The sequence below is a fragment of the Narcine bancroftii genome, chromosome 9 (genome assembly GCF_036971445.1).
Source record: "Narcine bancroftii isolate sNarBan1 chromosome 9, sNarBan1.hap1, whole genome shotgun sequence".
Classification (NCBI taxonomy): domain Eukaryota; kingdom Metazoa; phylum Chordata; class Chondrichthyes; order Torpediniformes; family Narcinidae; genus Narcine; species Narcine bancroftii.
The window spans coordinates 118,854,950-118,882,132 of record NC_091477.1 but is presented as its reverse complement, the minus strand read 5'-3'; the positions used below and the strand labels follow the sequence as shown (position 1 = coordinate 118,882,132).

Below are 27,183 nucleotides of genomic sequence, written 5' to 3'. Positions count from 1 at the left end.
ACCCTCTGCGGAATAAAAACTTACCCTGATGTCTTCTCTGAACTTCCTTGATGTGCTATTAATAACTCAAAAGACTGGAGTTACAGAATGATAGGCTTTTATTTACAATAAACTTGAAGGTCATCCTGTGTTGTGACCCAGGCTTTCTGTGGAGGGGTTATGGTGTTGGAGCCTTTATACAGGGCCAAGAGGGAGGAGCCACAGAATAGGCCGGAGCCAGATAAATGTGTACATTCACCCCTTGTTTTTTATATTTTGTCCAGCAGAGTGACGTGGGGAGCAAAGTCTTACAGGTTAAGTCTGTCCGGTAGCTTGGTCTTCCACTGTGAAGAGTGGAGAGTCAGTTGTTGTGCTGTAGCTGGGGCCATTGTTGAGTTCTGGACCTCCAGCGCTGTGTCGACCTGCTAGAGGCATGGCGACTCGACCGAGTGACTGGGGCAGGGGTAGGGTTAGGGAGAGATGGTATGTAGTGTGTGTCCATGGAAGTGGGGGGGGGGGGGGGGGTCTGCATGCAGTTTGGCAGGTATGCTCCTCTGGTGTCCCGGATAGAGACAGTTTCCTCACGCCCATCCGGGTAGGCCACGTACACATATTTGGGGTTTGAATAGAGGAGTTGGACTCTTTCAACCAGTGGTTCAGTTTTATGGCCCCCCTCACGTGTTTCTGTAGCAGGACTGGCCCTGGGGACATCAAGGTGGTCCCTGATGTGGACTTCATGGGGAAGGAAAAAGTTCATTCATAAGGGAATGAGAAAGTGAGAAAATGGCAGCCTCTTGGACTTAAGGGCAAGGAGGATGGCCTTCCACCTGGTGATGTTCTCCCTCTCTGCCTAGTCACTCCTTTGGGGGCTATAACAAGTGGTCCTGCTGGCGGAAATACTTCTGGCCATCAGGTATTGGTGCAGCTCGTCGCTAGGAGACTGGTAAGTGAGTGTATAGCAGTTCCCCACACTTCTTCCCACCACTATGTACTGATTACGGGAGCTGCCAAGTGAAGGTTTCAGTTTTCTGAGGAAGATTAAATACGCTCTATAAAATGTTTCAAACATGATCAAAAAGTAGATCGTGGGCACCCCAACAGTTTAGATTCTGGCACTTCTTTAATTGAATCAAAGTCCCCCAGTGCAGGTTTCAAGGCAATTTCCTGGTCTTGTTTAGTTAATTGGTATCAGCTAAGGGTTCTTCTGCCAGCAGACGAATAGGTTACAGGATCTTCAACTTTCATACAGATGTCCAAACAGTACTATTTAGAGAGTATAGGAATACAATAAAAAGATCAATTTCACCAAGCAAGGGCAGCATGAGAGCCCTGACATTTAGGAGCCTGATGGCTGCGGGAAAGACACGGCTTTAACCCTGTCTTTACAGGGCTTTCACGCTCTTAAGCCTTCTCCCTGATGGGAGGAGGGATAAGAGAGTGTGCCAAGGGTGTGCTGGATCTTTCACTGCCTACTTTAGGCAGGGGGTGATGCTGATGGTGTCCGTGGAGGGCAGGGAGGTTTGCGCGATGCTCCGAGCTGCATTCACCTTCTTCCTATCTTGAGCAGAGCAGCTCCTGTCCCACCCTGTGAGGCATCCAGCGAGTTTGCTTTCACTGGTGCACCTGTAGAAGTTATTGAGGGATAAGGGAGGCTAGTCAAACTTTTCTTGGTGTTGATCCTTTCTTGACAATCGCATGAATGTGCTTGCGAGATACTTATTCCTGAGAATGTGAAGCTATCTACTCTTTCGACCTCAGTGCCATTAACATATTTTCATGTTGAAAGTGCAATGTCCATCTGTTTTGATAGAACGTGGCCTGTTGGTGCTGCAGCTTTTATGAAGGCAAACGACAGAAGGTGGACAAAGCCTGACTAATTTTTTTTCCAAAAAAAAGGCTCTATTCACAGTAAATTATTTTCAAAAAGAAAGTCATTCAAAGTCTCTACTATATGGCATCTTGTCATATTCCCATCCCCTCTGTTGTTTGAGGGGCTTCCCCTTGGTCTCAGCCCCTCAAAGCCTGGTGAGGGGAGGACCCTAGACTGTGGTCCTTCCCCACAGCACCCTTGTGTTGGCATCACCAAGACTCGGTGCGTCCATCAGCGCCAGCGTTCCCTCACTGCCATCCCCGTGTGCTGAAAGACCATGAAGATTCGGGCAGACCCAAAGGAGCCCTGGATGTCTGACTCTATTTGCCTCCTCAGGAACAGCCTGTAAATCAGAGAGTCCTGTGGCTGGTATCCGAAAGCCAGAGTTGTTGGTTCCTCTTCATCTCCTAGGGACATTGTGTGATCTGCTGAGTTTCTCCAGCACGTTTGTGTGTTGCACTCGACCTCAGCGGTTAGTGACTTTCTTGTTTAACTGCACATGCTAAAGCCAATTTATACAGGTACAATCCTCAGAACATACTATATCATTCCCTTTAATAAATGTAATAAAACCCTTGTGAACTATCAATTATCATTGATGCCATTTTTTAACTGTTTCCATGAATTACATGGAATGGCGGGGATGTCTCAGTGGCCGCCCATTTAAATTCCCCGTCCCATTCCTTACCTGTGCATCATCTCATGCACCTGCCAGACTGAGACCACCCACAAATTGGAGGAACAACACCTCATCTTCCATATGGGCACCCTCTTACCGGATAATTTTAACGACTTCTCTGGTTTCCGTGAGCATCCCCCACCCATCTACCCATCTTTCCCTCGGTCTCCTTTCCCCCAGCTCTGCTTCCACACCCCCCCCCCCCCCCCCCCCCCCACCTCACACTTCTCCCAGTCAATTCTCTCCGGTGTCCCATTAACATCTTTTGTCTTTTGGTCTGTACTCTACCCATGACTATTCTTCCCTTCCCAGCCTTTCGTTCAGGCTCCTCCTGCCTGTTTGTTACTCATACCTTGAAGAATGACTAAGGCCCGAAATGTCGGTTATGTACCTTTAACACTCATGGCCGCTGCGAGACCGGCTGAGTTCCTTCAGCATTTGTGGTTTTACTACAATCAGCGTCTGTCCGCAGACTTTTGTGTTTCACTTCATGTGTATAGTATGGCTAGCTTCAGTAATGCATTGTCATTCAGTCAGATTCAACGTCCTTCGGCCCAACAGATCCATCCCGACCCTTCTGCCCAAATCCTACTTGCCTGCACTGGGACCGTATCATTCTGTGTCCTGCCTATATCAGTGTCCAACTATTTCTTAAATGCAGTATTTGTGTCTGACTGAAATGTGGTAGTTGCATATGGCCTGTTACTGGACTTGGCATGTAACTGGACACCAACTACAACTTCTGTTTGGATGTGTCTCCAATCCCATGTATCTACTTTCACTTTGTCCCACATCCTCATTTCCACCCTGCCTCCATGCCGTGGCCAGGCATTTCCTCTTTCCTACCGTCTCTCTTGAAATCACAAAGTCATTTCCTCTGACTTTTCCCCATCTTCCGGAGCTCAAAATAGGAGCTCAATATCACGAAATGACATCCATCAACTCATGGCTTCAAAGTCACGTCTGATCTTCCACTAATTTCCTTCACAAAATCTATTGATGTCTGCCTCTATAGATAGAGTCTCTACTACCCCCTTGGGTGGTGTTCTATTACCATATGTTGGTGTATAAGACAACCGGTGTATATGTAAGGTGACCTCCCAGAATTTCCACTTAAATTGTTGGTTTTGAGCTATATTCGATGCATATGACTGCCTCAAGTCTGGCACTTACTGTTGAGAGAGTCCTTGAGTGTGAACTTGAGCCTTTCCAAGAAACTCTGTATTTAAAACTTTAAAAGGTCTCTGGTCACTGTGAGATTTACGGTGATTGGCCTGATGAGGCAGTGTAAACATAACGCACCCTGGGAGCCTGGCTGATTGTTCACTGCTCATCAGCTGTTGCAAACGGCGACCGGTGTATGCTGTTAGCTTTGTTTGCTGTGCTGTTATTTTAAGATACATTAGACAGGATTATAATACATTTTATTGTTTTAAAAGGATGGCAAGGTTGGTGTAGCGGTTAGACGTTACAGCGCCAGCCATTGGGACTGAAGGTTCGAATCCCGCACTGCCTATAAGAGTTGGTACATTCTCCCAGTGACTGCATGGATTTTCCCCAGGGGCTCTGGTTTCTTCTCACTGTTCAAAACGTACTAGGGGTATAGGATAATTGGTTGTAATTAGGTGACATGGACTCATGGGCCGAAATGGCCAGTTACCGTGCAGAACGTCTAAATTTAAATATGACTACTATTGATCCAGCTTCCCAGATGTAAGTTTCAGTAGATAAATATTTAGTGGTAGGACTGTAGGAGTTATGTGAATGTTTTGTGCTGGTGTCCATCGCTTTGGGGGATACTTTAAACCACAGCATATTAAGGTTTGGATTTATAATTGTTGTATAAGATGAGCACTAGTTTTGGGGTGAAATTTGTATGTTCATATACCGCCTTATACTCTGAATGAAGACATTCTTTTCATGGGCATCTCTTTCTCTACACTCTTACCCCTGATGCAGTGTCTCAACCTGAAGCCTGGGCCATTGCTGCCTGACCACCTGAGACATTCCACTCCAGGATATATTTGCTGGAGACCAGCTCAGTGTCCTGCCAAATGAATGTAGCCAGGAGCCATGGTATTGGAGAACAAAGGGGCTGGATTCTCAGGAAATCTTGCTGGGTGAAAGAGGTGCAGGGATATCAGATATCCATGCTGCAGGTAAACTGGTTTGGACCAGGAAACCGGAATATGTCAAAGGAGGGCGTCAGAAGTTCTCACACATGGGACCGGAGAAAGGGAAAGGAATAAAGGAGGAAGAGATAGATCTGTCAGGAAAAAGTGGACAGAAACTGAGTTTCTCTGGATTGTTCTTAATGTGGATCTTGGGGAGGAGATAATAGTTTTTGAAGGCTGCTCTGGGGAGTGGGAGTTGAGGGAATGGTGACTTCCTGGAGATAATAGCCTGATGTTGATTCAGAAGTATCTGGGGGCTGGTGTTTAGCCTGGGGAAGATAGAAGCCAGCTATCAATGCAAGACCAGAGGTCTAATGGTAATCTCAGGGTTGGTGAATTCAATGTTGGCTCTCATATGTAAAGAAATAGGATTCAAGAGCAAGGATGTGGTGTTTAGGATTTATAAAGTTACTGGTGAGTCCTCATTTGGAGTTGGGGTACAGTTTTGGGTTCCTTATTTGAGAAAGGATGTGCTGGCATTGGAGAGGGTTCAGAGAAGATTCCTGGAATGAAGGGATTAGCATATGAAGAACGTTTGATGGCTCTTGGACTGTAGTACTTGGAAGAATGAGGGGGGACGTCATAGAAGCATTTTAAATGTTAAAGGGCTGGACATAGTCAATGTGCCAAGGTTATTTCTCATGGAAGGGGAGTCCAGGACAAGGGGACACAACATCAGGATTTAAGGGCACCTATTTAAAACAGAGATGATGAGGAATTTGTTTTCCAGAGGAACCTCTGGAATTTTCTGCCATGGGGGCTGTGGAGGACAGGTCATTGGGCAGAGATTGATAGGAATTGTCAAGGAATCAAAGATTATGATGAGAAGGCCCAGGCGTGTGGCTGAGTGGGAGAATGAATTAGTTCATAATGGAATGGCGGAGCGGACTCAAAGGGCAGAATGATCTACTTCTGTGCTTGTAGCTTATGGTCTTTGGGGAATGGAGCACTGCATGTTCACAGGATGAAGGGTTCCAGCCTGAAATGTTGCCCGTTCTTTGTCTTGCTTGACCCGCTGAGCTCCTCCAGCAGAAGGTGTCTTTGGTCAAGGGATATGAGGTAGGTTGGAGTCAGTACTGGCTCAAACTGAGGCAGCCAGTGTTGAACCAGCAATTAACGATGGATAGCATATGAGCTCATTCAAAGATCCTTTTATATAATATGCGCAAAAATGCAAAAAAGAATTATTTAAAAACTTTGTTTGTACAGAGAGATGCCAACAGTCCAGCACCCCTATCAAGAGTAGAAACAAAAGAAAAAGAGAGTCGCTAAGAATGAGTGCCTGTGGATTTTGCCACCACCTCTGATGTTGCCAGCCCCTGCAACCTCTGTAGCCGCCCAGCCTCCTGTCTGGTCCAGCAGTGACCCAAAGCACCAGATGTCAAAGTCTCCGTCCTCAGTCCCCGATTCCCAATTCCCAATATAATTAGGAGGCTATCAGTGCCCGAGGCCGTTCGCAAGCCCAGGATCCAAATCTGAAGCTGAACTTTTGGGAGCCCTGCTCGCCATCGACACCATCGCTGATCCCTGGTTCTCACGAGCCAGCCCCCAGCAGCCTGTGGCCTGGTGTGAGCCTTTCGGCTGCCGAACCGCTCACTGGTCTGCTGCTGTGGTCTCCCATCCTGTGGGGTCCTCTCCCGGGTTTCTCCTTCTAATAAGACATTTGCCCCAGATTCCAACTTTGGCTGGTAGTTAACACAATCCGGAAATCCAGGTATATTCAATTTTGTGGAATTTGAAATGACTTTTAAATTTAAATGTTATTTACAGCGCAGTAAAAGCCAATTCCGGCCACTTAATCCCTTATTGCCCAATCACACCCGCAATCGTGTACGTCTCTGATAACTTAAAATAATCGTATCTTGAATACGTCACTCAGTAAATCAAACAGATTGAAATAACCCAGCAAAGCGTATTTGTTGATTGAATTATTGCATCAGGTTGCCATTTCACTCTGAAACATAAAATTAGTGTTGGGTGGTGCTCTGCAGGAACCAAGGCTGACAAGCAATGGAGGGGGTGTCGCACAGCTGGAGGCTTTGATAAAGTGACAACCAATTTCATGACATGCCCATGTCAACTCTGCCATCCACGGCTCATTCGGTAACATGCACAAACTAGAAGATGGGTGGAAGGTGTCCTCAATGATGTACATATCCGTGAAATTCTTTCTTGCTGCAGTTGAACTGGTACTTTTGTTTCAAGAAAAAAACTCCAATTACGAGACGTTACTGATCAATGGTATTGCTTGGCTCCTTCAGGCAATGATCCCCAACTCCAGTGATAGTCCCTGCCACTCTTATGGATTGACCACCAATCCATTTCTCTGCAGCAACCGTACCCCACTGTGATGCGGTCAGCCAGGACTCTCTCGATAGAGCTCCTATAGAAGGCTGACAGAAAGGTGGCCTTGCCTGCTTCAGTCACTGCAGCCGCCTTCCTGAATAAATTTGGAAGGGAGCATGTCTGAATGAAAGTCAAGATCCATGCTTAAATTCACTGCACCAACGTGTCAACACTGTGTATGAGTGATTAATGAAAAAGGTCAGAATCCGAATCTATAATCATGAACAAGACATGAAATTGAGTGTTTACAGCAGTGACACAGAGCAGACGTTCATATTATAACCATCTTACAACATTACTATTTAAAAAAAATAAAAATAATGGTGCACGAAAAGTGAGGCAGTGTCTTTGTTTCATTGATCATTCAGGAATCTAATGGCGGAGGGGAAGAAACCGTCCTTGTGCCATTGAGTGCTCGTCTTTAGGCTCCCGTACCTTTTCCCCAATGGTAGCAGAGTGAAGAGGGCATGGCCTGGGTGGTGGGGGTCCTTGAGGATAGAGGCTGCTTTTTTAAGACACCATCTCATGTAGATGTCCTCAACGGAGTTAACTGGGCCTGCGACTTCACAGCCACCAGACTTCACTCCATCGAGGACATCTACATGAGGTGGTGTCTTAAAAAAGCAGCCTCTATCCTCAAGGACCCCCACCACCCAGGCCATGCCCTCTTCACTCTGCTACCATTGGGGAAAAGGTACGGGAGCCTAAAGACGAGCACTCAATGGCACAAGGACGGTTTCTTCCCCTCCGCCATTAGATTCCTGAATGATCAATGAACCAAAGACACTGCCTCACTTTTCGTGAACCATTATTTTTATTTTTTATAGTAATGTTGTAAGGTGGTTATAATATGAATGTTTATACTACGACGCTGCCGCAAAACACCGAATTTCGTGACTCGTTCATGACAGTAAATTCTGATTCTGATAGTTCTGATGGGAGTAGCTGGAAGAGGTTGTGTGCAGGGTGGTGGGGGTCCTCACTGATCAGTATGTAATGCAATGGGAGACAGTACCAAAGTGCAGAGTTATACAGAGAGATCAGGTATTTTGAAGAAAAGGATGCAGAATTTTACTATCTTGGCTTCGTGCCGCAGTCTGCTAATGGCAGGAAAGGAACTGTCTGAATTTGGCGGTGTGTGATCTCCCTGATGGGATGGAGGTGTGGCCAGGGTGGGATGAGTCTTTTAAGATGTTGACTGTTTTTCCAAGGCTGCAGGAGTCGTAGATGGAATCGACAGAGGGGAGGGGGTGTGTGTGATGGTTTGGGTGGAGCAGTTCTTGACCCCTACTGTGATACACCCCAACCAGATGCTTTCAAAGCTATTGAGGGATGCTGAGATCATCCTTAACTTCCTCAGGCTTCAGATGAAATAGGATCGCTGGTGCACTTTCTTGTCCATTGCATCGAAGTGGTGGACAGGGACTTGTCACTGGAAATATTCACCCCTGGAAGCTTAGTCTTACTTATAACTGAAAATGAACACTTATTTTGGGAAGGATTTGGTACAAGTTGTTAATGTGCACAGCTTGCCAACGTGGAAGGGCCACACCTTCTGAACAGCAGCAAGGCCATGGAAGAGGATGATCCAACCACATCAATGAGATCATGTCTGTAAGACTCTGACCTTGTGAAGCAATGTGATCCCAACATTCAACTCCATCTCATGGTCGTAGGATGTAAATTAAAATGGCTTTTCATGGAATTGAAGCAGCACAGTTCACATAGCGGTTAGTGCAACGCTGTTACAGCGCCAGCGATTGAGACTGGGGTTCGAATCCAGCACTGTGTGTAAGGAGTTTGCTTGTTCTCCCAGTGCCTTTGTGGATTTTCCCATGGGCTCCAGTTTCCTCCCACACTTTAAAATGTACTGGGGGTTGTAGGTTAATTGGGTGTATTTGGGTGGCTTGGACCAGTGGGCCGAAAGGGCCTGTTAGCGAGCTGTATTGTCTAAATTTTTAAAACTTAAATAAATGTAAAAATGCTTATGAAGCAAATTAAGGTTGTGGGTTAATGCAACAAAAAAAGATCAGCCATTATCTCATTGAACAGAGGGGTTGTGCTTGGGGGGTGGTGGTGGGGGAGTATTCTGGTCCAGATGACAGATGATTGGCAGCCAAAGGATTCACACCAGACTGCTAGAGACAAGCTCAGGGATGAGGAATGGGATCTGTCAGCTGGGCTCCTGAAGGGCCTCTGGCACTGACAACCTCCTGGGACTGAGGAGCGAGTCTCCGATCCCTGGAACTCAGTGTCACCGCTAGACCAGACAAGAGGCTGCATGGCCGTAGAGGCTGCGGGGACGCAGAGGTAGTGTCGGAGGAGGCGGAGGGGTGAGGGATCGCCAGACCGCCTATGTCTCTGAAGGGAAACTCTTCTGCTTCTCGTCCTCACTTGATAATCGCTGGACTAGTGCACTTCTTTGTGTGTCTTTGCAGGGCAAGCAAAGGATTGGCGGAGCACAATCTGAGACTGCCTGCAGATTGGAGGGGAAACACCTCAAATTCCATCTTGGCACCCTCCAGCCAGTCAGCATTAACAGTGACTAATCTGGTTTCTGTTAGGCCCCCCACTACCCATCTCTCTCATCCACACATCGAATGCCAGGGGGTGGTGTTCAACTCTCGAATGCCATACCCTTCAGTAGTTATCTGTGGGTGATCATTTGTGTAATTCTATCAAACTTGTCATGGTTCCTTGACATATCTTCTTCTAGTGTGGCGGCAGAGAGAACCACATGCATATTAAGCCTTAAAGATGTGGTTTACACGTAAGCAGAGAGTTGAGGAAGTAGAAAGTAGAACCATAGAACTCTAAGCACCTATGCTACAGTACTTACCACTGTTTAAATTGTACCTCATTGACTCGTTATGTGCACGGTTTCAGAACTCCAAAGGGAATGGGCCAATGACAATTTTTCTCAAGTGAAATATTTCAGTAACAATTGGGTCTCAAGCAGTGATTCTCAACCTTCCCTTCCCACTCACATCCCATCTTAAGCAATCCCTTACCAATCGCAGAGCACTTAAAGTGGTATGTAAGTGGAAAGAGAAGCATCAAGAACCATTGGTTTAGAACTTCAAATTCCTGGGTCTCAATGTCTCTGAAGATCTGTCCTGGGGCCTCCACGTTGATGCAATCACGAAGATAGCTCACTGGTGGCTTTAGTTTATGAGGAGTTTGAGGGGGCAATGAACCACCGATACTACTTACTTTCTCTTCTTTTTGCATTAAAGGTAGCTGAGAAGGGCAGCAGCTCTCTTATATCCAAGAGCAAACATTGCTGAGTTCCTAATATCAATATCTTGGAGCTACCAGTAACCACAAATGTATCAACCACTGCCAAATCAAGATTACCCATACATTGGAGGAACAGCATGTAGGCAGTCTCCAACCAGAAAGCATTAATATTGACCTCTAACTTCAGTTAACCCCCTCCCTCAGTCTCTCTCTTTCCCTATCCCTGTGTCTTCTTTCCTCCAGCTCTCCATCCCCTTCTTTCCCTATCAGAGAGCTACCCCTTCTTAGCAAAAAGTAATTTCTAGCAATACTTGCACCTGTGATGCTACCGTAAAATAATGAATTTCGTGCCAATAAATTCTGATTCTAAACTTGTCCACGACCAAAATCCCTCATCAGTCTCTGTGCAGTCGGAAACCATCCACTGAAGTGCTTTCAAACTCTTGTTTCTCGAATGCAGCTGGCTGTTGTGATCATCCACTTTCTGTTGAAGTCACTTTGAAAGCCTTTTAGTTTGGCATACGCTGGACTTGGGACATTTGTTGTTTGTCTTGGCCCCTTCAGGGAAACAAATTGCTCTTTTGCTAAGTAACTCATTCCACATGTTGGAAAATAGAACATCCTTCGTTGAGTCCGCCTCATATTCAATCAGCAGAGCAGCTCGCACAACGTTGTCGCAGCGCCAATGACTGGGGTTCGAATCCAGCACTGTCTTTAAGGAGTCTGTACATTCTTCCTGTGTCTGTGTAGGTTTCCTTTGAGTGCTTTGGTTTCCTCCACTGTTCAAAACTTACCGGGGATGTAGATCAATTGGGTGTCATTGGGTGGCATGTGCTCGTGGGCCCAGTTACCGTGCTATATGTCCAAACATATAACCCGTACAATTCTTTTATTGGTACCATCAGTGCTTTTAAATTTGTTTCACACAGCTATGTCCTACAGACTGTTGCTATGAAGGTAGATTTCTTTAGAGGATTTCTTGGTCCATTATTATGGGGACAGCTCACCCAGGGGTATATCTTATTGATATTTCTTTAGAGATTTGTGACATAACTTTTATTTTTCACAATTAAGCACATTTCCCACCCAAGAATTCAATCTAATATCTCCAAGACCTCTCCCAATATTTTGTCCTTATTTTATCCAGATCCAGTCATTTCAGGATGTTCTCTCTTTCCTTCCCTCTTCCTCTTTCTATTATTCCTTCCTTCTCTCTCTTTATCTCCTAGTTTCTCTTGTTACCTTTATTGTCAGGGAATATCACAAAACCATAGAACCACTGGACATTATAGCACAGCAAACAAGCCCTTCAGCCCTTCTAGTCAGTGCCCAACTAATAATCTGCCTAGTCCCACTGAACTGTACATCCCTCCATACCCCTCCCTTCCATCCATCTGTCCAAATTTTTCTTAAATTATAAAACTGAGCCCGCACTCACCACTTCAGAGTGACAGCAACTTGTTCCACGCTCCCACCACTCAGTGTGAAGCAACTCCCTCTAAGGTTTCCCCTAAGCTTTTCCACTTTCACCCATAACCTCTGGGTTGTTACCTCATCTAACCTCAGTGGGAAAAAGCCTACTTGCATTTACATGTAATATTACACAAAAATGCCTCTGCTGGCCATAAGGCAAAGAGTCACCATTTGTGTGGCCTGGCACCCATTACAGTAAGAGAAAGAGAAGCAAATGAGAGGCCCTTCAGAGTAACTGAGTGTCTGTCAATTCACCTCCAAACCACTCACCACCCTGAGGTGCAAATACGTCAGCATTCCTTCACCATTCAGAACGAGCCAACACTTCATTGTCCATTCCTAATTGCCCTTGAGCACGTGGTGGAAGCTGCCTTCTTGAACCACTGCAGACCTTGAAGTGCGGCAGACCCACAATGCTGTTGGAGAGGGAGGTTCCAGGACTTAGAACCAACGACGGTGAAGGAACAGCGAGATATTTCCAAGTGTGTGTGTTGGTAAAAGGTCCCGACCTGAAACGTTGACGGACCTTTTCTACCCATGGATGCTGCCTGCCCTGTTGAGTGTCTCCAGCAGCTCATTCTAGGCTCAATCACACATTCAGTGCACACAGCTGAAGGAAAAGAGGGTGGATTTGGGTGTTTGGAAGTTATTACAATACAATTTGTTATGGTTGAATTTTAAAGAAGATTTTAATTCTTTCTGCAAAAGGTAGTGGACGCAACTCAGGACCCTACAGGCAAAACCCTCCCCACCATCGAGAACATCTCCAGGGAACTCTGCTATTGGAGAGCAGCAGCAATCATTAAGGATCCACATCACCCAGCACACGCTCTGTTCTCGCTGCTGCCATCAGGAAAGACTCGCACCACCAGGTTCAAGAACAGCTGCTACCCCTCCACCATTAAACTCCTCAACGACAAACTCAATCAGAGACTCTTTTAAGGACTCGTGCACTTGATTGTTTCTTTTTCTTCTCGATTTACATTTCTTTCTTTATTTACGTCTACATTTTGTACAGTATTTTTTGGCTCTTGTAATGCGCGTCGAAAGAACCAAAAACTTGTTGATCCAAACCAAGGCTTTTATTAACTAGAAGACTGGAGCCTATCACAAGTCGGTCGACCAGTCCAGAATGACCTGGTCCGACTAGGACCAATCCTTTAAGACCTGCCAGTAGGTGGTGCTACACTCTCAGCCAATCACAGTCATCCTACACGACCATCACTACATAGACACATTGGTGATAGAATCTGTACTATCACAGCTCTACCAGTAAGTGGTAATTCTACCTCGCTGGCAAGAAAAAGGAATCTCAGGGCTATATGTGATGCCATGTGTACTCTGACGATAAATCTGAAATCTGAGCTATTAGAGTGTATAGATAAGTTAGACAACCAGGGCCTTTTTCCCAAGGTAGGAGTAACAAACCCCAGAGAACATCTCTTCAAAGTGAATGGAGATATCAGGGGTAAGTTTTTTTAGGCAGAGCTTTGGGTGCCTGGAATGCATTGGCAGGGGTGGTGGTGGAGGCTGGAACAATAGGGGCATCTAGGATACTCTTTAAAAAAAGGGTAAAAGAAAAATAAAGGGTTACAAGTTAGAGAGGGTTTAGTGCTTTGTTTTGGTAGGAATATATAGATCAGCACAACACTGAGGGCCAAATGGCCGGTCCTGTGTGGTCGTATTCTATATTCTATTTTCTATGATACTTCAAATTATGTGGGATCATCTCCAGCTATGGGATTTCAACTGAGGAGCACACCATCCTGACTTGGAGTTTTATTCTCGTTCCTTACATTGGAGATAGTCCAACCCCACTGAAGGGATTTTAAGGTTCAGAGTTATTCTGGTCGAACAGGGGCAAGTGAGACCAGCTCGATCAGCAGGGATCAGTTCAAGTTCAATCCACTCAGAGTAAACATTCAGCCCTTGCTTATGGGCTATCAAGGGTGTTTCAACGTCTGCTTTTAAAATATTCATCCTGTTTCTACTGCCTTTAAAGAGGAGGATTTCAAAGACACACAGTCATGTGAGATAAATGGAGCTATCTTTTCTGTCTGAATTGGATCATGTCTCATTTTTAAAAAATTTAGACGCAGAACACGCTAACAGGTCATTTTGGCCCACAAGTCCGTTATCATCTGACTGCACGTATACATATCGATGAATCAGTGTCTCTCCAGGCCATGGTTCATGCACAAAAGCACACAATATATAACTGAGGACGTTCCATGCTCTAACTACGACTCTGTGATGCAACTGACCACACCGCAGAGGAGATTCACCAGGAAATTCATTCACTTCAGCTCCATGGATAGAATCGGTTTGTTCTTATATTCTTCTGACCTCTATCAGGCTGAGGGGTGACCTGATGGAGGTGGAGAAGATTACAAGAACTCAGTGGGTCGAGCAACATCTGTGGGGAGAGGGGAAAAGAAACGCTAATGTTTCCGGTCAGAACTCTTCATTAAGGGGGGTGTTTGAAGGGGAAAAATGTTTGAACCCTGCAAGTTAAAACATCCCAGAGGGTCCTGACAAGGTCAGCATGGAGAGATTGTTGGCTCCTGTGGGAGAACAGTGAACTTTGGGGCACTGTTTAAGGTGGGCATCCACACTTTCTCTAAGGAGTTTACATGCTCTCCTAATGATCTGCATTGGTTTTCTCCCATCGTTCAAAACGTATTGGGGGTTGAAGGTCAATTCAGTGTAAATTGGGCGGCACGGACTTATGGTCCGAAATGGCCTGTTATGGTGTTGTATGTCTAAAATTTTTTTTAAAAAATGAGGCATGGTCCAATTCAGACAGAAAGGTTAGCTCCATTTATCTGATCTGACTGTGTGTCTTTGGAATCCTCCTCTTTAAAGGCAGTAGAAACAGGATGAATATTTTAAAAGCAGACGTTGAGACACCCTTGATAAGCAAGAGTGAATCAATGTCTGAGTAGATTGGAATACAGGGCTGAGGTTACAATTAAACCAGTGATGATCTTACTGAAGGACAGGACAGGACAGAGGGGTCCTATTCTAGGCCCTAATGCACATTTGTTTGTTAAAGGGATTACAGTTGAGGCAGTGAAGTGGATACATTGAGATTATTGCAAGCAGATGGTTACTGACAGGGATGCAAATTGTGCAACACAAAATAAATGATGTTATTTGAGACCCTGTAGGGACGGTGGTGTCATGGTACAGTATCAGAATGTAAGTGTCAGGCACACAGGAGGGAGACTGAAAACTTGGCTGAATGGTGCACCAACAACCACACATTTAAGGTCACCAAAACCATGGAGCTGATTGTTGACTTCAGGAAGGGGAAACCAGTGATCAGTGGGGGAATCAGAGGTGGAGAGGCTGAGCAAATTTAAGTTCTTGGGAGTCACTCTCTCAGAGGATCTTTTCTCGACCCAACATACAAATGGAATCGTGAAGAAAGAGCGTCAGCGCCTCTTCTTCCTCAGGAGTACACGGAAGTTCGGTACAACATCGGAAACCCTGGCAAATTTCTACAGAAGTGCGATAGAAAGGGTGCTGCATCACGGCCTGGTATGGAGAACACCAATATCCCTGAACGTAAAGCCCTGCAAAAGATAGTGGACACAGCCCAGGACATCACAGGCAAAACCCTCCCCACTATTGATTGCATCTACAGGGAACGCATTTAAGGACTTGTACTTGTGCATTTCATTGATTTAAAAAAAAAAATCTCTGTATTGCACAGTCAGTTTGTTTACATTTGTTATCTTTTTACAGTTCAAGACCTGTATACAGTTGGTTTTTTTTTGCACTACCAATAAGGGGTCATTGTGCCTCGCCCACAGAAAAAAGAATCTCAGGGTTTTGTGATGTCATGTATGTACTCTGACCATAAATCTGAAATCTGAGATTGCGTTAAGATGCAGATTCCAGTGCAGTGCCCGTACTGTGTATCTCTAGATTCATTTAATTATTTTATTCTCCCAACATCTCTTTCGTCTCTCCCCACCCTGCCAGCTTTTACAAATTAACCTTAGAAACCACAGGTCTTTTGAGGGTTTTAGTTTTAATTTTAGAGTTACAGCTTAATAATAGGCCCTTCCAGCCCATCCTACCTAAATACATCCATGTGACCGATTAACCTACCAAACCCATATGTCTTTGGAACGTGGGAGGAAGCCGCAGCCCCTAGAGGAAACCCACACGGTCAAGGAGAGAACGTACAAATTCCTTGCAGACAGTGATAGCACGAACCGTTGCACTAAGAGAGGAAACCAAAGGACCTGGAAGAAAGACATGCCGCCGCAGGGAGAGCCGGCAAGCATCACACAATCCGAGGTCGGGATGGAACCTTGGGCCCTGACATTGTGAGACAACAGTTCTTGGCAGGGTGCCACAAGGCAGCCCTTTGGTGCAGTCTGTCAGGTTACCACAGCTGTGTGGTTCATGAATTTTATTGCAGTGTTTATGTAATTTGCATCAATAAGTCTGACATCCAGGCCCTTATTGCTGAAGATTCTGGCACAGTCAAGAGGCTGCAGAAATTAGAGTGCTGGCCATATAATTACTCTGTGATTTCCGGTTCCTTACTCTTGCTGCTTTATTTGCTTGATATTTATTGGCTAGAATTCAAATTGTAGTTCATTATTCCAGTGTTACATTCCAAGGATATGATGTAAACATCATGGACGTGTTCCTCAATTAATACCACTGGACTTGATTACCACAGCATTATAGAAGGAGGCCATTTTGCCCACTGCGTCTGTGCTAGCAAATAAAAATTTTGGTGCATCTATGCATTGTATTATGGAAATGACAATGAACTCTTATGCAATTTAGCATCACAGTTTTTTTTCAGAAGATATACAGCAAAGAAACAGATCACATTGTCATAGTCTCGCCATGGACTCACAAAAGCATATGGCTCGGAAACACACCTCTTGGCACAACCTGACTGTCCAAATCAAGTTCCCATTCTGAGAGACACACATCATGCTGGAGGAACTCAACAGGTCAGGCAGCATCCGTGGAAGGCAGTAGACAGTTAACATTGAGACCCGAAATCTTGTTTGCCTATCAGGACTGGTCTCATTTGCCTGCATTTGGCCCATACTCTCTGAACCTCTCCTATCCATGTACCTGTCTAAATAACCACTGCCGTTGTACGCACTTCTACCACTTACTCTGGCTACTCGTTCCATACCCCATGGACAGCATAGTTGATGTTGCAGTTAGCGCAACGTTAATGCAACAGTAGCAACCTGGTTTTGAATCCATTGCTGTCAGCAATGAGTTTGTATATTCTCCCTGTGACAGTGCAAGGATAAGAATGACCTCCTGTGAATTGTTGCAGTGATCAGAATTTAATCTGCTCTGCAATTATGCCCAAGGATCGAAATTGGATTCTTGATTCCCGAGCCCGAATCATCAGCGTGAACTGTGCTGGCCCCAACATTAACCCTTGTGGAATGCCACCACCCATCTTCCTCCACTGTGCCTTCCACCGACTACTTTCTGTCTTGAAGCCGGGCAACAGATCGGGATGGTCCCTGCCCTCTGACTCCACATCCTCTGTGCTTATTCATTGGACTCATTTGGCCGACTTTATCGAAGGCCTTTTAAAAATCTTGCGATAAATTATATCTACAGCACTTTTGCCACATCAGATGCATAATTAAATCCTATTTTTTCTCGTCTATGTTTCAGATGCGAGTACTTTTTTACTTTCCACCTGATCATGTTCCAAATTGAAACACTTTTGGGGAAACTTAAGAACTTTATTAAATCAAATTATTGGGAAACAATTGCCTCTAAGTCCAGAATTGTTTCTTTTAGGAAATACTACAGACGTAAGACCTAAGATGAAGTTGCCCATATAGCAATGAGAGTTTCTTAAAATTGCATCGACAGTGGCCAGGAAATGTATTGCAATTCTCTCTTGGAAATAGCCCATTGGAACTCTGAAATGCTTAGTTGTGTTCGCCTGGAGAAAATTACATACATTCCATTTTCTAGCATGAAAACTGCTTCCACCATTTCTACTCCTCAGAAGAAATCCAACTACTTCATGATCCTGTCTTATCCCCTCTAACTACTTATGCTGTTTTTCTACATAATCCTTTAAGAAGATCATTCCCACCCAGTTTTGTTTGCTGAGATGTCTGCCAAATACTTAACTACTTTTTTATGTTAATTAATTTTCACAATTCTTTGCCTTGCTTATTAATCTTCTGACCCCTCCCCCAATGCCTTCATGTATCATGCACTCCAATGAAGGCATTATATCTAAAGAGCTACACAAAAATCACTATTATTGCTTGAAGCCTTATTATGTAATGATCACTATTGCCTTGCTGGTCTCCAAAACCTCCGCAAAGAGAGTCCTAGAGTTGAACAGGTTCTTTATTCCACTGTATCCATGCCAACCATGTTGCTAATCTACCCAAGTACTTCCTCTCCCACTGATGTTCCTCGACCCACTGAGTTCCTCCAGCAGGTTGTTACTCCAGATTCTAGCACCTGCAGGCTTCTGTGCATCCACACTGAAATTATTTCTCTGCGCTGGGACCATATCCCTCACTGAAAGGAAATGATACTATTTAAGTGCCTGTCTGAATAGACAAGCATTATGATTATATTTGATTCCACTACCTTCCCTGGCAGCACAATGAGGGCAAACCTTCTGCGCCATCCGACATGCTTGTCTTGCCACTTTGTGGGACCCCAAAATCTTTCCTGTCATTTACTGTTGGTTCTTCTCCAGTCTTCTAAGGCTGGACGAAAGAGGGTACAAGGTTTTATGTCAACATCCGAACAATCTCCTTTTTTTCCAGTCTCAGTAGGTCATGGAGTAAATAAGTTCTATGCCTAAGAGGCAGGCATTTTGGCCCAACTTGTCCCAACAAGAAAAAAAGGGTTTTATGTGATGTCATACATCTACTCTGACAATAAATTTGAACTTTGAACTTTGCCTGTGTTCAGAAATAGAGCTTGAGTGAGATATCCATTTTAATGATCTTCAAGAAAAGCAACACTTGCTGCTTCTTGACACCAACATGCTGCACAACACAAGCATATCCTTCCCTGATCTCACTATCCTCGGTGAATACCAATGCAGAATATTCATTTAATAACTCACCTACTTTTTCTAATTCAACTCATAAGTTCCCTCCTTTGTCTTTGTGTGTTCCTACTCTCTCACGACTTACCCTCTTTTTTTTAATGTATATAGAAAATATCTTGGGATTCTATTTAATCATAATCCCCCCCCCCCAGAACATGTGTGACCCTTTATCAGTCTCCTGATCCCCAGTTTGAGTTCTTTCCTGTTTCTTTTATACTCCTCAGATTTCAGCTTTCCAAACCTCACATATACCTCCATCTTGAGTAAAATGGGATAAAACCATCATTTTACTCAGGTGTCTGCCTGCAATTTGCTCATAGCTTGATGAAGGGCTCAAGTATAAAACATTGGTTTTCTATGCTGTTTGACCTGCCGTGTTTCACCAGCGCTGTGCTTTAACCTTTTTAAAAAAATAAATTTGGACCATCTCTCATCATTCAACATCCCCGAACCTTGCCATCCTTGTCTTTCTTCCCATAGGGAGGCATGATCCATTCGGCTTTTAAAATAACTCCTGTAAGTCAAATGAAGACCTACCCAACAACACTACAACTGTAAAACTGATCATGGCAAAGGAATGTTGAAAACCTTCAGTGAAATTAAATTGTGCAGTTTGCAGGCTTGGACTTGTCTAAAGTCAGGTACCTGAGGCATTGTTGATACATGTAAATCATCGAGTATGTTTGGGTCTGGGATGGAATCAAGGATGGTAGGTATTGTCAATCTGGGTCCAAAATCAAATCAGGCAAATCCAAGGGATGACATTGTCTAACATTGCTCTTTTTATTGGTCTTATTCTACATTATTCTACAGTTGGAGTGGTGTTGGCTGAGAACATAAGAACCAGGAGCAGGAGTCGGGCATCTGGCTCTGCCATTCAATAATATAGAAGTAGATCTGGCCATTGACTCATATTCATCTACCCGCCCATTCCTCATAACCCTTAATTTCTATTCCATATAAAAAGGAGAGGTTAGTTACCCTCCAGACATATGATTAAATTTCCAAAGTTCAGATTTATTGTCAGAGTGGATATATGACATCACATATAACCCTGAGATTCTTTATCCTGTGGGCCAGGACAAATTTCTACTTATTGGTAATGCAAAAATCTACACTCAAGAAAAGATGCATCAACAAAAGAAAATAATGTAAAGAAAGAAATATATGTAAACAATACAGAAAAAAATCAATAATAAATAAGGTGGAAAAATTACTCTGAGTTTGTTCCTAAGGTGTCTGATAGTGAAGGAATTAGCAACATATTCAATTAACACCTTTTGTTGGTCTGGATTCCTCTCCTGTTGTTTGAATGGTGAGACTTTCTGATATATCTTGCTTCCGCCTTTTCTGATTTTTCCTTCAAGAAGAGCTCAGGCCCAAAACGTCGGCAATATATCTTTGTCTTCTGTGGATGCTGAAAAGACCAGCTGAGTTCCTCCAGCATTTCGATGAGTTTACTACAATCACAGCGTCTGCTGCCTATCATGTTTCACTGTGCCTGGGGGTGCGAGTCTCGTGACACCTCGGCACCTTTCCTGATGGCAGCAGCGAGAGCAGTGTGATGTGGATCCTGGATAATTGCTCTTGCCCTCTGACAGCAGAGCCCCATGTAGATGTTCTCGATAGTGGGGAGAGTTTTGCCTCCCATGTACCCACTACCCACTGTGTCCACTACCTTATGCAGGGTTTTCTGCTCAGAGGTGATGGTGCCCACGTACCAGTCTGCGATGGGGCCTGTTTTCACTGGCTTTCAGCAACTTTAGCAGGTACCATACCTCCAAGCTCTGGAATGTCCTCCTCAAACCCTTCCATCTCTCTTGGTCCTCTTTGAAAATGATTTTGATCCAGCACTAACTCCCCTTACAACCATCTCCCCTTACCACTCCACTCCAGATGGCAGGACATCTTTTAACTTCCCCTTACCACTCTGCTCCACCTGGCAGGACATCTACCAACTTCCCCGTACCTCTCCGCTCCACCTGGCAGGACATCTACCAACTTCCCCGTACCATTCCGCTCCACCTGGCAGGACACTTTCCAACTTCCCCTTACTACTCCGCTCCACCCGGCAGGACATCTTCCAACTTCCCCTTACCACTCCGCTCCACCCGGCAGGACATCTACCAACTTCTCCTTACCACTCCGCTCCACCTGGCAGGACATCTTCCAACTTCCCCTTACCACTCCACTCCACCTGGCAGGACATTACCAACTTCCCCTTACCACTCTGCTCCACCTGGCACGACATCTTCCAACTTCCCCTTACCACTCCGCTCCACCTGGCATGACATCTTCCAACTTCCCCTTACCACTCCGCTCCACCTGGCAGGACATCTTCCAACTTCCCCTTTTTTCTTTTTTCCTGCTCTCTCCCTTTTTTTTAGCCCCTGACAATCAACTGATCTTGTGTCCCCACTCCACCACTCAGCCTCCCCATCTGTCCATCTTCCATCACCCCTCCCTTGTTCACCTATCCCTGCCATCCCTGTCGAACCCTTCACACCTGGCTCTCTCCCCTCTTCTCAGTCTTGATGAAGGGTTCCACCTGCAACGTCAACCTTTCTTTTTCATCCAGTGATGCTGCTCGATCCACTGAGTTCCTCCAGCATCTGTCTCCTCTACATCGGAGAGATTGGATGCAGGCTGGGAGATCACCTCGTTGAACACCTCGTCTCCATCCACCATAATAGCGTGGATCTCCCAATGGCCACTCACAGCATTCCCTTGCTGACATGTCTGTCCATGGTCTCATGCACTGCCAGACTGAGACCACCCACAAATTGGAGGAATAACACCTCCAACAACACCAGATGGCATTAATATCAATTTCTCTCCATTCTCTCTTTGTGGGTAATTTTTTTTCTCATCTGTGTCCTAACTATGCACTCTAGTCCAAGACGCCCCCAACATCGGGAACATGTAATCAGTTTCTATCATGTCTAATCCCTTAATAATCTTATATACCTCAATCATATCTCCCCTCATCCTTCTAAATTGCAACGTATACAACCCCAGTGAATCTATGTTGCACTCCCTCAATAGCAAGAAAATGCTTCCTCAAATAGGAGACCAGAACTGGACAAAATACTCCAGGTGTGATCTCACCAGGACCCTGTACAACTGCATAAATACACCCTTACTCCTGCACCCTATTCCCCTTTTTATGAAGGCCAACATGCCATTTGCCTTTTTCACAGCTTGTTGAACCTGCATGCTTGCTTTTAATGACTGATGCACATGTAACACTTCCCCACTCCCTAACTTGGCTCCATTTAAATAATAATCTGCCTTCCTGTTCCTGGCACCTCACATTTATCCACATTAATCTTCCATTCATCCGCCCACTCACACAACCTGTCCAAGTCCCCTGGCATTTTCTTAACATCCTCCCCACACTTCACACTGCCACCCAGTTTAGTGTCATCTGCATATTTGCTGATGTTATTTATTATCCCCTTATCTAGATCATTAATATCTATGATAAACAACTGAGGACCCAGCACCGAGCCCTGCGGGACTCTAATATAGTAAGTAATACACGAAGAGAATAGAATCCAGAATCGAACAATAAAAATATTGTAAAGCATAATACAATGTATAACACTATAATATATTGAACCATATTATTCATTTCTCCTCAATTTGGAATATTCGAAAAAGAGAAAAAAACATTGTTATTAAAACCCCATCTCACCTACCAAACTAAACAAACAACAGCAGGGCAAAAGGCCGGGCAGCCAAAACTGAGAGTTCACGACAACAGATCGATACAAACTATTTATCTGGTCCTTGCCAATAAAAAAAAACCCAACAGAAATCCGGAACATTCTGGAAGGTAAAGTTTAAATACAGATGAACTCAGACGAAAATAGTTTTTAAAAGGACCCCAAGCCTCTTCAAACTTAATGGAGGTATCAAAAGTGCAGCTTCTAATTTTTTTTTTAAACATGACCTTACTTGAAAGAGCCATTGCATCAAAGGTGGTGAATTAGGATCTTCCCAATTAAATAAAATGGCTCTTCTGGCCAACAGTGCAGTAAAGGCAACAACCCAATGTGCGGAGGTGGGTACTCGACCCACCTATGGAACTGGAATTCGAAAAGTAGCCGTCAATGGGCTCGGTTGCAATCTGATACCCAGTATAATTGACAAAGTCTTAAAAGGCTTTTACCGGGGACAGGGCCTTGCAGTCGGGAGAGGAGAGGACAGAAGACAGAAGATAGAAAAGAAAAGAGTCGGGGGCAGGTAGGAAAACTTTTTTTTAAAAAGTCTCTTACCAGGGCCTGAGGGGAGGAGTCGGCGTTGGAGGCGGCCATTGGTCGGGAGGCCGTGCAGGTGAGCGTGTCGGGGTTAATTGGGTAAAAGGCAGATAAATAAGAGGCCCAGCGCGTGAGTGGCCCAGCGCGTGAGTGCCCCAGCGAAGGAGTGGGACTTCCAGGCTTTGGCTCATCAGGCTTCGGCGAAAGCAGGCGTAGAGAAAGACCTTCCTAGGTAAAGTGCATTGTGAGTACCCTACCATTAAAAGGCTGAGCTGTGTCCATGGGGTTGGTGCTATGCTCAAGTTGCCAGATGTGGGAGCCATGGGTGACCTCCACCCTCCCAAAAGACCATATCTGTGCCAGGTGCAAGGAGGTGGGGTTCCTTAGGGGCCGAGTTGAGGTACTGGAGCTCCAACTAGATGACCTTAGGCTCACCAGAGAGTGTGAGGAGGTTGGTGACAAGACCATAAACATTTCCACAGGACATACCTGCAGGGGATGTAATGAGACACAAGCATTTAGGAAAAAAATTAAAGAAATGGAGATGCAGCTAGATGATCTGAGGCTAATCAGAGAGAGCGAGGAATTTATTGATTCAACACTCAGGGAAGTGCTTACCCCTGGATTGGGGGGGTCATGAAAGTGGACTACTGTCAGGAGTGGGGCAAAAGTTGCTAGCTCTGTGGAGAGCACCCCAGTGGCTACAGATCTTAGCAACGAATATACAGTATTGGATGAAGTAGGGGAAGATAACCTGCCAGAGGTAGCGCCAAAGGAGACAGCGGTACGGAAGGAGAAGAAGGGGAACAAGGTGGTCATTGGGGACTCCATCGTTAGGGGAACGGAGAGAAGATTCTGCGAACCTGACAAGTGTTCCCGTATGGTGTGTTGCCTCCCAGGAGCCAGGGTACGTGACTTCTCGGATAGGGTTCAGAGTATCCTGGGGGGGGAAGGAGACCGGCCAGAGGTCCTGATACACGTGGGCACAAATGACGTAGATAGATTGAAGGAGGAGATCCTGAAGAGAGACTACCGTGAGCTCGGAAGGAGGTTGAGAAGCAGGACCTCCAGGATTGTAATCTCGGGGCTGCTTCCTGTACTGTGCGAGGGTGGGGGCAAGAATAATAAAATCAAGAGGTTAAACGTGTGGCTGAGGGAATGGTGTAGAGTGCAGGGATTCAGGTTCATTGACCATTGGGATCTCTTCTGGGGAAGACGGGACCTATACAGGAGGGATGGTTTACACCTGAATGCGAAGGGGGCCAATATACTGGCAGTTAGGTTTAATAAAGCTGTCGGAGCTGATTTAAACTAATTTGGCAGGGGGAAGGGAACAGGACTGATAGGGAAGTAGATAGGAGAGAGAATATAGGGGTGGTTCCGATAGACGGTGAAACAATAAGGAATAAGGGAGCTAAAAGTGATAGGAGAATAAGAACGAATGCACCAAGAACCAAGGTGGAGGGAGAAAGGAGGTATGGCATCAAGGTATTGTGTATGAATGCAAGGAGTGTAAGGAATATAATGGATGAGCTTGAGGCGCAAATGGCGATGGGAGGTTATGACATTGTCGGAATAACGGAGACATGGCTGCGGGAAGGGCAGGATTGGGAAATAAATGTTCCAGGGTACATGTCCTTTAGAAAGGACAGAAAGTTAAGAAGAGGAGGTGGGGTAGCTCTGTTGGTAAGAAATGAGATTCAGGCGTTTGAAAGGAAGGACATTGAAACAGGTGAGGTAGAGTCTGTTTGGATTGAATTAAGAAATTGCAAGGGCAAGAGGAATATAATGGGGGTCATTTACAGGCCTCCGAAAAGTAGCTCAGATATCGGTAGTAGTATAAATCAGGAATTAAGAGTGGCATGTCAAAGTGGTAGCAATACGGTAGTTATGGGGGACTTCAACATGAAGGTGGACTGGGATAATCAGACGGGGGCAGGAACACAAGAGAGCGAGTTTATAGAATGTCTACGAGATACTTTCTTGGAACAGCTAGTGGAGGAACCTACCAGGGGGAAGTCGATTCTGGACTGGGTGCTGTGCAGCGACGCAGACTTAATAAGTGACCTTGATGTAGGGGAGCCATTAGGGAATAGTGACCATGGTATGGTATGCAATTAGAAAAGGAAATGGAAAGGAAGTCGGAAGCATCTGTACTTCAGTTAAATAAAGGGAATTTTGCAGCTATGAGGGAGGAGCTATCCAAAATAAAATGGGAAGATACACTAGCTGGGAGGACAACTGGGGAAAAATGGCAGGTTTTTATGGACATTTTTCACAGGATTCAGGACAAATTTATTCCAAAGTGGAGGAAAGGCTCTAGGAGATGCAAATGGCAGCCCTGGCTAACTAAGGAAATCAAGTGCATTATCAAGTCCAAAGGGAGTAATTATAAGATAGCGAAGTGGAATGGGAAATTAGAGGATTGGAAAACCTTCAAAGAACATCAGAGGGTAACTAAGAAAGCCATAAGAGACGGGAAAATGAAGTACGAGAGGAAATTAGCAGATAATATTGCGGAGGATAGCAAAAGCTTTTTTAAGTATGTGAAGAGGAAGAAATTGGTTCGGTCTAAAATTGGCCCTTTGAAAATGGGCAAGGGTGAAATTATTACCGGAAACAAGGAGATGGCAGAGGAATTTAACAAATACTTTGCAACTGTCTTCACCAAGGAGGATATAGGTTATAGTCAGTTAGGGGGTAGTGGTCATGTGGTACCAAGAGACTTGGGGAACTTTACTGGGGAGGTAGGGGATCTAATGGATATCCGGATCCAGAAGCAGGAGGTTATGAGTAAATTGTTGGGACTGAGGGCTGATAAATCCCCAGGGCCTGATGGGCTGCATCCTAGGGTGCTTAAAGAGGTGGCTATGGAAATTGTGGAGGCACTGGTCGACATTTTCCAAAGTTCCATAGATTCCGGGGAGGTCCCTGAGGATTGGAGAGTGGCTGATGTGGTGCCGCTTTTTAAGAAAGGAGGGAGGGAGAAAACGGGAAATTATAGACCAGTTAGCCTGACATCAGTGGTGGGGAAGATATTGGAGTCCATCATAAAAGGAGAAATAGCAGAACACTTAGTCAGTAATAATAGTATAAGGGCTAGTCAGCATGGATTCCTTAAGGGTAAGTCATGCTTGACTAACCTTCTGGAATTTTTTGAGGATGTGACAAAGAGGGTGGACTCGGGAGAGCCAGTGGATGTGGTGTATTTGGACTTCCAGAAGGCCTTTGATAAGGTACCGCACGGGAGTCTGGTGGGCAAGGTGCTGACATGGATAGGAAATTGGTTAAGAGATAGGAAACAAAGGGTTGGAGTAAATGGGTCTTTTTCAGAATGGCAGGATGTGATGAGTGGAGTGCCGCAGGGATCGGTGTTGGGTCCTCAGTTGTTTGTAATTTATGTTAATGATTTGGATGAGGGGATTATAAATAATTTGTAGATGACACTAAACTGGGTGGCGGTGTGGGGTGTGAGGAGGATGTAAGGAAAATGCAGAGGGACTTGGACAGGCTGGAGGAGTGGGCGGCTAAATGGAAGATGAATTTCAATGTGAACAAATGTGAGGTTATTCATTTTGGGGGAAGTAATAGGAAAGCTGAGTATTATTTAAATGGAGACAAGCTAGGGAGTGGGGAAGTGCAAATGGATCTGGGTGTACTTGTTCACCGGTCACTGAAGGCTAATATGCAGGTTCAGAAAGCTGTGAAGAAGGCAAATGGAATGTTGGCTTTCATAAAGAGGGGATTGGAGTATAGGAACAGAGATGCCCTTCTGCAGTTATACAGGGCCCTGGTGAGACCCCACCTGGAGTATTGCGTCCAGTTCTGGTCTCCAAACTTGAGGAAGGACATACTAGCTATAGAGGGTGTGCAGCGCAGATTTACAAGGTTAGTTCCAGGGATGGCAGGGTTGTCATATGCAGCAAGGCTAGAAAAACTGGACTTGTATCCATTGGAGTTTAGAAGGATGAGGGGGGACATGATTGAGGTATACAAAATCATCAGGGGGATAGACAAGGTGAAGTCTGATTACTTGTTCCCAATGATGGGGGAGACGAGGACTA

At 45.1% G+C, this 27,183-nt stretch overlaps 1 long non-coding RNA gene across 2 annotated transcripts in view; it reads left to right on the top strand.

Annotated features, from left to right (window-relative positions):
* Window positions 1-27,183, top strand: part of LOC138742717 (uncharacterized) — a 135,850-nt gene that overhangs the window by 56,285 nt on the left and 52,382 nt on the right. The window contains exon 4 of one of the 2 annotated variants that reach the window (XR_011344372.1): window positions 12,470-13,801. The exons of the other annotated variant lie outside the window; for it this stretch is intronic. This is a non-coding gene — a long non-coding RNA (uncharacterized lncRNA). Of the gene's footprint in view, window positions 1-12,469; window positions 13,802-27,183 lie in introns of those variants that run through there. 2 annotated transcript variants of the gene reach the window in all.